Source organism: Vicugna pacos, chromosome 18 (genome assembly GCF_048564905.1).
Source record: "Vicugna pacos chromosome 18, VicPac4, whole genome shotgun sequence".
In the NCBI taxonomy this organism is placed as follows: domain Eukaryota; kingdom Metazoa; phylum Chordata; class Mammalia; order Artiodactyla; family Camelidae; genus Vicugna; species Vicugna pacos.
The window spans coordinates 15,153,499-15,166,356 of NC_133004.1; the positions used below are offsets into that span (position 1 = coordinate 15,153,499).

The following is a 12,858-nucleotide window of genomic DNA, read 5'->3' on the forward strand; positions in this document are numbered from 1 at the left end:
GACTCGAGCTTAAGCACCAGGGTGGATCACAAGATACTGGACCCTACAGAAAGGCTGGGTTTCAGGAGAGAGCTGTGTACTCCATCTGGAACAAAGAGAGTCTGAGGTCCCTGTGAGATGCTCAAGAGAAAATGTTGTACAGGTTGAGTGTGGGGCTCAGGAGAAAAATCTAGGCTAGAAACATAAGAAGGGAAATCCTTAGCATAAAAACAATACCTGCGGCTACAGCAGTAGATGAAGCCTTCCCAGGAAGGATATGAAGCTTGAAATGGAAAGGGAGCCTATGAGAGAAGCCTGGAGAAACCCAGTGTTTAAGGAAAGAGCAGACGAGCGGAGGCCAGAAAAACAGGCCAAGAAATAAGCCAGGGATTTCAGTCACACACCAGGAGAATAAAATAATAATACAGCTAGCTTTTGCTGAATGCTCTCTGTGCTGTGAGCTGTGCAAAGATGATTTATCTTTATATCTTTGAATTAGGTACAACTCCTGTCATCACCTGAAGATGGAAGAAACCAAGGCTTAGTTGGATGTGTGAATTAACTTGTTCAGGATTGCACACTTGGCAAGAATGGAGTAAGGAGATGCTCTCAGACTATCTGCCTCTGTGTCCAATGTCCTGATTTACTGCTGTCAAGATAACAAGACCATAGAGAGTCTTTCAAGAAGGAAGGAGTGGTCAAGTCTTTTCAACGAGGAAGGCATTGGTGAGGGTACATCTTGTGGGCTTCATTGGCCACAAAGTTCTGGTATAAGTCCATCCACCTTTCTAGGTTTCCCAGTCAACCTTTTATTTTTGTTTTAACTTTCTCTGTGCATGGCCATCTTGTTGACCAGAAGGTCCAAATGAAATCTATTGGTTCACTTAACACTATTGGGTGCCTACAGAAAGGACAAAGATGGGCACAATCAGTTAAGGAGGGCATAAATAATGAAAAAATGATAGACAACACCTTTAACTCCACCAGCCTTAGGATATGGTCAGAGGCTGGTCCACTGTCCAGTGGACTTCATGATGATACTCAGGTTCTCTTTGTATTACATCTACTGTAATATTGCTTAAGTGTTTTTTTTCTTTAGTTTGGAGAAAATGATTATGCTAACAACAGTAATAACACAATCATATTTATTGATTCAGGAACTATTTCTAGAAATCCAGTTATATGCTAAATGCTGGGGATACAGGTTCAATCAGACAGACTCTGTCCTGGGTGAACTCACCAGCCTGTTGAAGGAAGAAGGAACTCAGGTCAATAAATGTGATACTAAGTGATAAGAAATAATGAAGGTGAATTACAGGTTTAGGGGGATCTCAACGAAGGAAATGGACTCAATTTGATGGGAGTAGGGAGTTGCTGGACACAGAGAGTTTCTTGATTGAAACAAGTAGGGTCTTGAATCACGGAGATCATACGACACTCAGGAGACTGCAGGGGAACATGATGGTTTCACATGGCTGAACCAAGAATTTTGTAAGGAAATAGCAAGATGCGAGGATGGGGAGAGAGGCACTTCCCCACCATATACAACATTTCACAGTTTGCAAAGGTCCTTCACCTCCATTATGTAAATGATTCTCCAAGGCATAGAGGAAGGAAATGTACATGGATTGAATTACCTAATCCATGCCTGGCATTGGGCTGGAGTTGTTAAGTCATCCTACATAAAACCCACCACCTGCTTAAGATGAAGGCACTAGTGTTTCTGCTTAGAAATTTAAGAAATTGAGACCAAGAGAAGGTAATGATGTGTCCAAGGTCAGAACATGGAGATTTTAACCCAGGGCCATCTGACTCCCATGTCTGTTCTCCTTTTGTTACATGTTTCTGTCTTATTTCCTACACCTAAATATTCTTAAGTACAGGAGAGAAACATACTATTATATGCCTAAAGAATGTAATGAATCATTCATGGAGCGCTAGCTGACCCATCCTTAACACAGCATGATTTCAAAGCCATTCTCTTTAGGCAACTGGTCTAGGAAAAAAAGAAATGTTACTTCCATCTTGATCTGTAACACCACTGAATGTGAATGGTATGTGAGGGGGTGGGGATGGAGGCAGGGGTAGGGGGGAGACTAGATTTAAATCACTTCTTGAATCTTGAATCTGAAAACACAAGCTTGGGATGTGGACTTTTAATCATACGGATATACGCAGAATTGCCAAATCCGATTTTTTTTAGGGGAGGGGTGCAGAGTATTTCTGAATAGGTTTGTGACATTCAGTATGCAGGCAGAGAAAGAGCAAGGTTAGGCAGAGGACAGGAATCCATTAAAATAATGAAGTATTCCTGATATTATAACCAAGGCCATGGGGAAGATCCATCAGTCATTCATTGATCATCTCCTATAATATGTGAGTCCTCCTGTGTACCTGGCATGACTCAAAGCTCGGAGGATCTATCAGCGAACAAAATACACAAAAACCCTGCCCTGCAGAAGTGATATTCTGGTGGGAAACACCACGGAATTTCTGAAGTGTTGTGCCATGAATATAAACAATGGAAATGGGAGTTAATGACAATTCAGGGTTTCGTATCTTGTTGAGAACTAGCTACCCTCCCATGGTAAGACTACCTAACATTTCTACTTCCCCATTTCTTCATCTATAAAGTGGGAGCAATGCAATTCATCCTTTGTATTGCATTGAGTTGTCAAGCAACTCTTTCTTCTTGGGAAAAAAGAATAGTCTGCTTTGCTTCTGAACATAGCAAACAGGAGAGGAGGAGAAAGTAGGGGAGAGGAAGAAGGAGTGGCCTCAGGGTGATACTAGTGGTAGTACCATGGACAGCAGCAGAAGTGGCAGTAATAATAGTAAATGCTCTTAAGAAAGATCGATCTATCAATGGAACGGACTGGAGAGTCCAAAAACAGACCCACGTGTCTACGGTCGATTGATTTTTCATGAGCATGTTGGAAAAAATTCAGTAGGGAAATGATAGCTTTGGAAAGACTGGATCTCCATATTAGAAAAAAAAACGAAATTTTAATCTAAACTTACACCAGAGATACAAATTAACCCAACATTGACCATGGATGTAAACTTTATAAAAGCTAAAACTATCAAAAATTTTGGAAGAAAAGTATGAAAGTCGTTTTGACATGGTGAAGGCAAGATTTTTTAGGAAAAATTCAGAAAACACTATCAAAAAAAGAAAAATGGATAGATTTGACTTGTTAAAATTAAAAATATTTGCTCTTTGGGTTGGGGGGATAGCTCAGCGGTAAAGTGCGTGCTTAGCAAACATGTGGTCCTAGGTTCAATCCCCAGCACCTTAATTAACAAAAAAAGGGGGGGAGGATTTTTAAATATCTGCTCTTCAAAGACACCATTAAAGAACTGAAGAAGAAAGTGACAGACTGGTAGAAAACATCTGAAATACAAAATCTGACAAAGGACTTTTATCTGGAATACACAGAGGACTCTCATAACTCAGTAATGAGAAAACAAACGACCCAGTTTTTTAAATGGGGAAAAGATGTCATCAGATATTTCCCAAAACATACACTAGTGATCAACAAGCACACAGAAAGGTGATCTGTGTCATGAACTGTCATCGATAAATGCAATGAGATATACTATACAGGCGTTAGAAGATTTAGAACCAAAAAGACTAATCACCTCAGTGGTGGATGTGGAGCAACCTGAGCTCTCACACGTTTTCCTACATTGCTAGTGAAAACATAAAATGACTCAGCTACTTTGGAAAATGGTTTCTTATACAGTTTAATATGTAAATACAACCCCATGATTTCACTCTTTACTTAAAAGAAGTGAAAACCTGTGTTCACACAGGCATAAATGGATGTTCACTGGAGACGTATTCACGTCCCCACATTGAGAACAACCCAAATGTCCATCAGCAGGGAAATGGCCAAACAGTTATGGTACATCCATACAACAGACTCGTGCTCAGCAATAAAAAGAAACAAACCAGAAACACAACAGGGATGAATCCCCAAAACTACATGGAGTCAAAGAAGCAGACACAAAAGAGCATAGACGGCATGATCTGTTTACCTGGAATTCTGCAGTCCTCAACTGTGGGTGATCTTGTGCCCCCAGGAAACATTTGGAAATGTCTGGAAACGTTTTTGGTTTGTCACAAGTTGGCGTATGCTCCTGGCATCTAGCGGGTGGAGGCTGGGAATGCTGTTAAACATCTTAAAGTGCACAGTTCAGCCCCCATAGCAAGGGTTTATCTGACCCCAAATGTCCAAAGTTCCAAGGTCAAGAACCCCGGGCTAAACTAACCCTTAGTGACAGGAAGTGCACTGGTGATTGCTACTGCTGGGGATGGGAACGCGGGTTTGACCACCAAGAAGCACGAGAGAGAAGAAGATGTTTTATATCTTTTTTTTTCCTACAAAAAGTGTAAAGGGTTTTTTTAATTGTGTAACATAGACAAAATTATTTAAGTCGATAGATTTTTTATTTCACATGTTCTGATTCATTCTCTCGACTGCCCATCATGTTAGTTCCTCCAATGTTTGAATCATAATCTTCAAGATAGCCCTTTCAAAAGGAATTTTTGCTCAATCAACAATTGTCACGTCAGTCAGTCTGTAATTCTTTTTTTTATTTGTTTGTTTGTTTTTAGCGGGGAGGTAATTAGGTTTATCTATTTCTTTTGGTGGAGGTACGGGGGATTGAACCGAGGACCTCATGCATACTAGGCATGCACTCTACCCCTGAGCTATACCCTTCCCCCTGCGTAATTCTTTTAGTTGGGCTTCTTTGATCTCCAGTGGAACATGGACACACTTCAAAACTCCTCACCTGTAATCTTTGGGATTCAATTATCTGGAGCAATTTACTTGAGCACTATTACATGTTTGGGATCAGGGAAGACAGAGCTGCCTGGTTCTAAATTTTAGACATCCTCTAAACATGCATTAAATTCAAATCATATTTACTCCTAAGCTTGTCACACCCTAGAATGGTACCGATGGTTGCAATATGCCGATATCTAAGAAAAAAAAAAGTTTGACTGTTAGGGTTTTTGTAGTTTATTTAGCAGCTCTGTCTTGTAGTCCTTTTCCACAGATCTAACATGCAGTTCTGGGAGGAAAGGAAACCACAGAGTTACTCTATGAGGTGTTTCCAACCACGTAGGTTTATGGGAAAAGCCCCATCAGGAAAATGTTTTCTATCCTGGTTGTGATAAAAAAGAAGCATTTTATTTTATGGAAATTCTGCCTCAGTAAAATTGATTAAAAAATAGTAAATGCCTATCTTCAACATAATTTCCTTAAACCCTCAGCTTGGACTTGATTCCTTTTTGCACCATCTCAGAGCACGTGAACATTTCCCTGTAATTACAGTTATTAGTGAAATCGTTTATTGAAAGACTTGAAATCATTTATTGAAAGACTTGTCCTTGAAGGTCAGGACAGGCCTGTATGGGCAGTGCCACGGACAGGACCTGGTATGATGCAGGATTTCAACATATGTTCTATGAGTGAATAGGTAAATCATCACCATGACTGTTGTTGGAAATTCATTTGCCCTCCAGGGAGCTCAGCTCCCTGATAGCAGCAGCCCATTGTGTGACATGTTGGTTTTGTTGATTAAAACTGCTGCCCTTCTCTCTTGAACTCAGCTCATTTAAATCTGGAAGCACTGTCCCCAAACTCTTGTTAGACAGAACTTAACGCATGCACTTGACTCTAATAAGCAGAGCTCCGAGGTAACTGAACTCCCTACTCCATCGGGATGGCCCTGTTACCAAGGGGGAGGCATCGCTGTGCTGTAGTAATTTTTAGAGCTGTCATTACCATTTGAAGCAGAAGCCACCTGAGCAGCTTTGGGAAACATTAGATAAAGAACCCAGAGTATGTTTGGGCCCGTTTCTGATTTTTTTAATTTTTGCTTTGGAGCCTCCTAGATCCAACTGCCCTGAGATGCTAGAAGGACCCTTGTGAAACATGGTCCGCCTGGAGGTGCCTCATGACCGACAGCTCTTTGCAGATAAGGCCCAGCGGCAGCTATCTGCCAAGTGGCCCCAGAGGGCTCCTGCCAAGAGAAAGGAGGCTCAAGGGAGCAGGAATTGAAAATAGCTGTGTCTACACACACACACACACACATACTTTTACCAACACCCTTAGAACGGCTGAGATGTTGCACTGTAAAGACCGAATCCTCAAAGGTATTTCAGAAATAATTGTTGGGTCCATGCCCCTTAAAGAAAAAGTAAGCCTCACCCCATCCCATGTCCTCAACCCGTAAACAGCTGACAGGGGGCTCAATAGGAACCTGGTCTGTACTTATATTGGTGTTGCTCTTCTTGCCGGGACTTCCCATTCCCTGGTGAGATTTTCTTTTCCCTCAAAAGTGACTCTTGGGTCTGGAATGTCTGGGAAACAGCAGGAAGACGGGCAGAGCATCCTCCAACCAGGCCCACGTTCGGAGCACTCAGACACAGGGCCCTAATTCCGGTTCCCGCAGGTCCCCACTGAGGTGCCTGCTGCTAATGGGTCATGCTCTCTGCTTAGCAGTTGGTGTCTTCATGCTTCCACCAAGACCAGCCCAGGTCCCTTGGGCTCCTCAGACACCGTTGAGAACACAGATCAGTCAGCTTTGTATTTTCTGCAGGCTTACGGGCCTTTACTTCCTAAAACCCTGGAGGTGGACAATGCCCCCTTCTCCAGCAAAACCCAGAGAATCAGGAAAATGATACCAATTATGTACTTAATGCTCCCAGGACTCAAGCAGCTTTCTAGGCATTGACTCAGCTTGGCCTTTGGTTTAAATTCACAAAAGCCCTGCAAGATATACATTTATTAAAGCTATGTAAGTAAACAAAGTCAGCTAAGCTCTCTTAAGCATCTCCAATGTGCAGGAACCGTTCTTATCATTTTAAATGTATTATTCTCCCCCAAAGAACTCCATGAGTTAAGTACGCCTTTTATCCCCATTTTACAGAAAGGAAACCGGGCTGGGAGAGGTTAAAGAGCTAACGGCCTGCACATCTAATAAGAGGTAGAGCCAGCATTCAAACCCGCATCTCTCTGACTCAAAAGCTTGTCCTTTTAACCTCTACACTCTGCTGCCTTTCCAAGCAGTTAAATAAAAGATAAGGCTACATCTTAGCAAGTGGCAAATGAAAAGAGAGGCAATTTATATTCTGAAAATTCAAAGAGAGGAGACATGAGTGAAAGATGGCAAAGGCTGGAGCCTGGCTCTGTTACCCAGGAAACTGTATTTCGCCTCTACGATCCTCAGTTTCCTCAATCGAGAAGCGGAAAAAATAGAGCCCAACCCTCAGCACGAGGATGAAGGAGGAGGATGTATGAACGAGCACAGACAGGCTTGACGCACGTGCTGACATAGAAGACGTGCCTTGGAAACCCTCCCTCTGCTCTAAGGAGCGGTTTTTCCCTTTGTGCTGCCTCTCTCCCTTCCTGCGCTTGGGCGTCCGAGTTAGGGATGAAAGGGGCCCTAAGACGTGTCTGGATGTGAAGATGTGCGGTCTGACTTCCTCGGGTTGCCTGCGGGAGCAATCTGAAGGCCTCAAATAATTGTCTTAAAAGAACCAATTCAGAGAAAGTACATTACAGGAGGCAAGAAAATCACCTCATCCTCATGCCGCTGAGTCCTCAATTTGCAGAAGCTCAGAATCAAGCCACCGAGGAACTGAACATCGGAGCCATTCCAGTCTGGTTCCCCGGAGAACACCTGACTGCCAGTCACTTACCAGGAGGCTCCACCTGTCCGGGTGGAGAAGTCCTCAAGGCCGCCTGGGAGCAGCTCTGAGGTCAGAAAATGCATAAATGGAGTGATAGAGGAAAGGACAGGGTCGGTAGAAAGATCTGGGGTCTGAGGAGGCTCAGGGAGTTCTTTGGGGGAGAATAATATATTTAAAATGGTTAGAACAGTTCCTGCACATTGGAGATGCTTAAGAGAGCTTAGCTGTGTCACCTCCAGATAATGCTCTCCACCTCTCTGGGCCTCCCTGGAAAAGGGTTACGTTGCTAAAACATAAACAGAGTCTGAGCACAAAAGGGTGCACATGGTGGGTGCTCAGTGATTATCAAGGCAGCACTGTGATGAAGAGGAGAGGATCTCAGGTCCACATCCTGCTCCACCCCTTACTAGCTCCGCCAGCTCTGGGCAGGTCACCAAACTTGCCCTGTGCCTTAGCTTCCTCATCTGTAGAAGGAAGGCATGATCATACCTATCTATGGGTTGCTGAGGGAATTAAATGAGAAAATGGGGGTAAACAACTCAGCACAATGCCTAGCACATTGCAAGGAATCAACAGACAGTCCATGTTATTGTTGCTGTTTTCACTAACCATTGAGTCTAAATTTTAAGTACGCTTGGTTAGTGGTTAAGCACATGAATTTTGAGATCAGATCAACCCAGGTTTGACTCTGGGCATCTCCACCTCCTAGCTGGCTGAATAACTTGGGGCAGTTAATTTCTTGGGACCTCAGTGTCCTCATCTACAGATGTGGGGATGACACCACTGTGATTACCTTGCAGCGTTGCTATGAGACTTTCACGGGGCCATCGATGAAAAGCCTACTGTTAGGATGAAGTTCATGCTCAACAGAGCGTGGTGGTTTTTGAGTGAGGGGCTGCCCCCAGGCAATTCAGACCTCCTAAGGAACGTTCCATAATGAAGGGAGAAAATCTGAATGGCACTAGGGCAGGGCTCGGGAAGGATGATAACAGAGACAGGACAGGAGCCTCTGTGCTTTAGCAAGTGATCATGTCTGCATGCTGCATTTGCAACTCAGTTCAGCAAGCATTTACTGAGCCTTGACTCTGGGCTGGGGTACTAAGATAAAAACAAGGAACTGTCAAGGAGTTCCCAGAAGCTCATGCGAGCAATAAGATCAATGTGTATTACGGGCAGAAGGGAAACTAGCACACACTGAGTATCCACTAAGGGCTTGTACCACGCTGGGTGTTTTACGTACTTTGACCAACTGAACTCACGTAATAACCCTTTAAGATGGTGTGTTAGTCCCCTAGGACCGCCTTAACAAAATATCACACCGTGGGCCGCTCACAAGACAGATATTTATCTTCTCACATTTCTGGAGGCTGGAAGTCCAAGGTCAAGTGTTGACCGTGTTGGTTTCCCCTGAGGCCTCCCTCCTTTGCTTGCAGATGGCCACCTTCTTGTTGTGACCTCACATGGTCTTTTCTCAGTGTGTGCACCTTCCTAAATTCCTCTTCTTATAAGGACCCTAGTCAGATTAGGGCCCACCCGTATGACCTTGTTTAACCTTAATCACCTCTATAAAGGCCCTATCTCCCAATATGATCACAATCTGAAAGGCTAGGGATTACGACTTCAACGTATGAATTGGGGGAATACACATACATGTCATAAGAGGTAAGAAGAAGTACTATTATTTCCCCATTTTACAGATTGAAAACTGAGTCTTGGAGATGCACAGGAACTTGCCTACAGTCACACAGCTGGAAGGCACAGCCAGGTCTTTATCATTTCAACTCTCAAGTTTGTTCTTTACATTCCTGACACTGCCCAAGTATAAAGGTGAAAGGGACAAATGTCCTAAGAAATGTGCAAAAGGCACTGATTTAAGGGAACTGAGGAGCATTTCTTCTCCCCTGTGTTTGGACACAGAGCCTAAAATACTTCCATTAGTGCACTTATAGGGATTTCTGAGGGTTGTCTTTGATTACCTCCACTGACATGGAGTTCACTTCCTCACAAGATAAAATGTCTTGTATCTTATCACAGAGGCCCCTGAGAAATTATAGCATTTAAGGAGGAAACTCACCAACATATTAGCAGGTTCTCACTCATCAACCACTACATCTCATTGAGCAATAGCACATTGTCACTATCAAGGAAATGTGGCCAAAAGATTGCACAAAACTTGACCATCAAACCCTCCTCAGGTGAGTAAGAGCAAGTGGTTGGGAGCCAGAACCACTTGAGTCCAAATCCTAGCTTTGCCATTTAGTATGACCTTAAAAAATATCCCATGACCTTCCTAGAACTCAGTTTTCTCACCTGCAAAATGGAGCCAGTACCTCAAGGAAGGGAGATTGAACTAAAGGACCTGTCGGAGTTAAAGCACTTGGTGGAGAGGGGATTCACCTCCCCCGCCATGCACGTCTCTCCCCCCCCCCTCCTTCCCTCTCCTCCTCCTTCTCTCCTCACCCCAGACGCCCTCCGCCAGAGCTGCCTGGCTCACACCTCACGTGCACGTATCCTCAGGCATCGATCGTTTTTCTATCTTTTACTCTCAGATGTTATCAGAACACGCTGCTGCTCAGCTGGTGGAGAAACTATTTTAATCTCTCCATCATAGGTACCTGGGCTGAGACTTGAATTATGGGAAGTGAGCGCAAGCAGTGGTTATCAAAATCACAGGGCTGTGAGGGGAGGGTTTTTCTTAATCGCGTAACAAGGACAGACATTTGAAATAAAGCTAGGAATGTTTTTTAAATTCCATCAACAGAGATACAAAAATTGATTTAGTGTCCAATTAAAACCCCATATGTTCACAGTCCTAGTATTGATGGGCAAGTTTTACAGACGTGTATTTAATGCATAATTCATGCAAAGGGGGTATGATTTATTTATGTTTATCTGGGCAGATGGGCTGAGCAGGAGCTACTTTAAACGAAAAGGTTTATGGCTTTGAAATATAAAAGAGGCTCCATTTATACATTCATAATTAAAGGGCCACCAATGACTGGGCATAATGTAGGCACAACGCAGACTGTCCCTGTGGTTTGCGAGGCAGGGAACTTCGGGATTCCTAGGGGTACTGAGGACGGCCCTGGAGGGCTCTCAGTTGCAGGTGACCAACTGGCATCGCATGGAGTCCTGCCGGGGCCTCTCTACCGAAAACACTGGCAGACAGTTTCAGAATCCGAAGCACGCAAGTGTACCGGTTAGAGGTTAGGTCCACAGGCAGAGGTAACAGCACTGCCTGGCCCCCACAGGCCGGTGGTGAGGATACACGGGACGACCTGGCTGAGGTGCCGGCACGCACAGGCACTCTGTCGGTGTGGCATGGAACTTGGAATTCTGGAGTCCACCTGGCAGCGCCGGAAGCACCGCCCCCTCCCGCCACCTGTGTAGCATCGCCATCCGGAGCGCTGAACGCATACCTGGATGTGAGCAAGTTCTGGACCCTGAGCCTGTCACTGAACCTCCCTCAGTGCCAGTTTACTCATCTGCCAAGTGGGGTAATAATAGCAACTATGGGGGGAGGGTATGCCTCAGTGGTAGAGCACGTGCTTAGCATGCTCGAGGTCCTGGTTTCAATCCCCAGTCCCTCCATTAAAATAAATAAATAAATAAACCTAATTGCCCACCTCGCCCCCTCAAACCCAAATATCTGGTAGGATTATTGCAAAGATTAAAATAGGAACATACGTCTCAACTCGAGCTCCCCTACAGCACCATCCTTTATCCCCCCTTAGAAGATAAATAAGGGGAACTCACATCCTGGTTCATGCTCCGATTCTGGCATAATTATAAGTGTCCCCTTCATGTTCCCTGTGCCCTGTCCAGATATTTAATCATATGATCGTCCTCGAGGAAGCGAGGTGAGAGAAGTAACTTCACCTCCATTCTTTCCCTCCACCCACCATGCTTGCCAGCCTCTCATTCGGAAATTACCTCCTAGTGTTCTTGGTAAAGAGGCAGGGCTCCAGGTAATGCTGGTCACCTGTGCTCCTGGGAGACATGCAATGCCATCCTCAGAACCACTGGGTGTCTCGAAGTTTTACTCCTCACAAGTCATACAGGGTGGGCTGAGGCATGTCTCCATTATGCCCAATCACTTGTCTTCCCTCAATTATGAACAGACCATCCTTCAGCTGTTGAGGATTGCTCCTGGAGCATTAGCTCTCCGGCATATCTGCCTGCACGAGGTATGGCTTGAGGATGCCCCAGAGGGCAGATAGAGAGCACCCCAGGGCATCAGAGGACGCCATCAGGGTGCCAAGGGTTCAGGGAAGTGGAGCACCTGGAGATGGGCCAGGGACAATCACACCTCCGTGGCAACACACCTTCCTGGGACCCAAAACTCAGGAGGGTGGGTTTGGGCCTTCCAGTACCTTCTGAAGAACCATTCATTCATTCATTCATTTGTTTGCTCATCCAATAAATATTCACTGAGATTCTTCTATGCAGTAAATTAAGCCCCGTGATAATTCTGGGGAAACAACAACAAACAAAACCCATAAGGCATGTCCACGTGGAGCTCAGAGCCAGCTTTCTTTTCCCACCGATGACAAGCCTGCCCTCCAGGTCAGGTTTCTCGGAGCCCCCAGCAGAAGAGAGAAAAGGCAGCCGCGTTGGGAACGGACTCCTGGTGGCTCTCAGAGACTTCGCTGTGCCTCCTGAGACTCCAGCCCCACAGCCTGCTGACCCGGCACGTGTTCCAGAAAGTGACAACGTCTGCACAGGGACCTCAACGTGTTGTGTGTATGTTCAGAGGGCTCAGCACACGCCCTGGCTACTGGAAATAATGAGTCAGGTCCCAGGCAGCATCCTGCCCCGTGAGGATGCAGAGGAAAACTGCCACAAGGAAAACAAAACAACACCTTCTGTTTGGCTGCCCGAGTGTTCCTGGCTCCAGAGGAACGTAAACCAGGGCTGGTTCAGAAGCCAAATGGCTTTGCTGAGACCTCTGCTTCGTTAGGTTTCCCTTCCAAAGCAAGACGGTTCCTTTGTTTGCAGACTTGGAGTTTTTCCGGGGACACAGATCTACTGTCAGCCAGCACTCTGGTGATTAGAGGTTCTGCGAAGGTCGCTGGACTCTCAGAGAATTCCTCCTTCCTCTGAGTTTCCCGGACCTCAGGGCTGCTTGGAATTCACTCGTCATCTCTTTGCATCCATTAGCTTCTTCTCGA

At 45.0% G+C, this 12,858-nt stretch overlaps 1 pseudogene; it reads right to left on the reverse strand.

Moving 5' to 3' along the window:
* Positions 1-5,020: 5,020 nt before the first annotated feature.
* On the reverse strand, positions 5,021-5,143 carry LOC116284150 (small nucleolar RNA SNORA18; annotated as a pseudogene).
* Between the last annotated feature and the right edge of the window lie 7,715 nt (positions 5,144-12,858).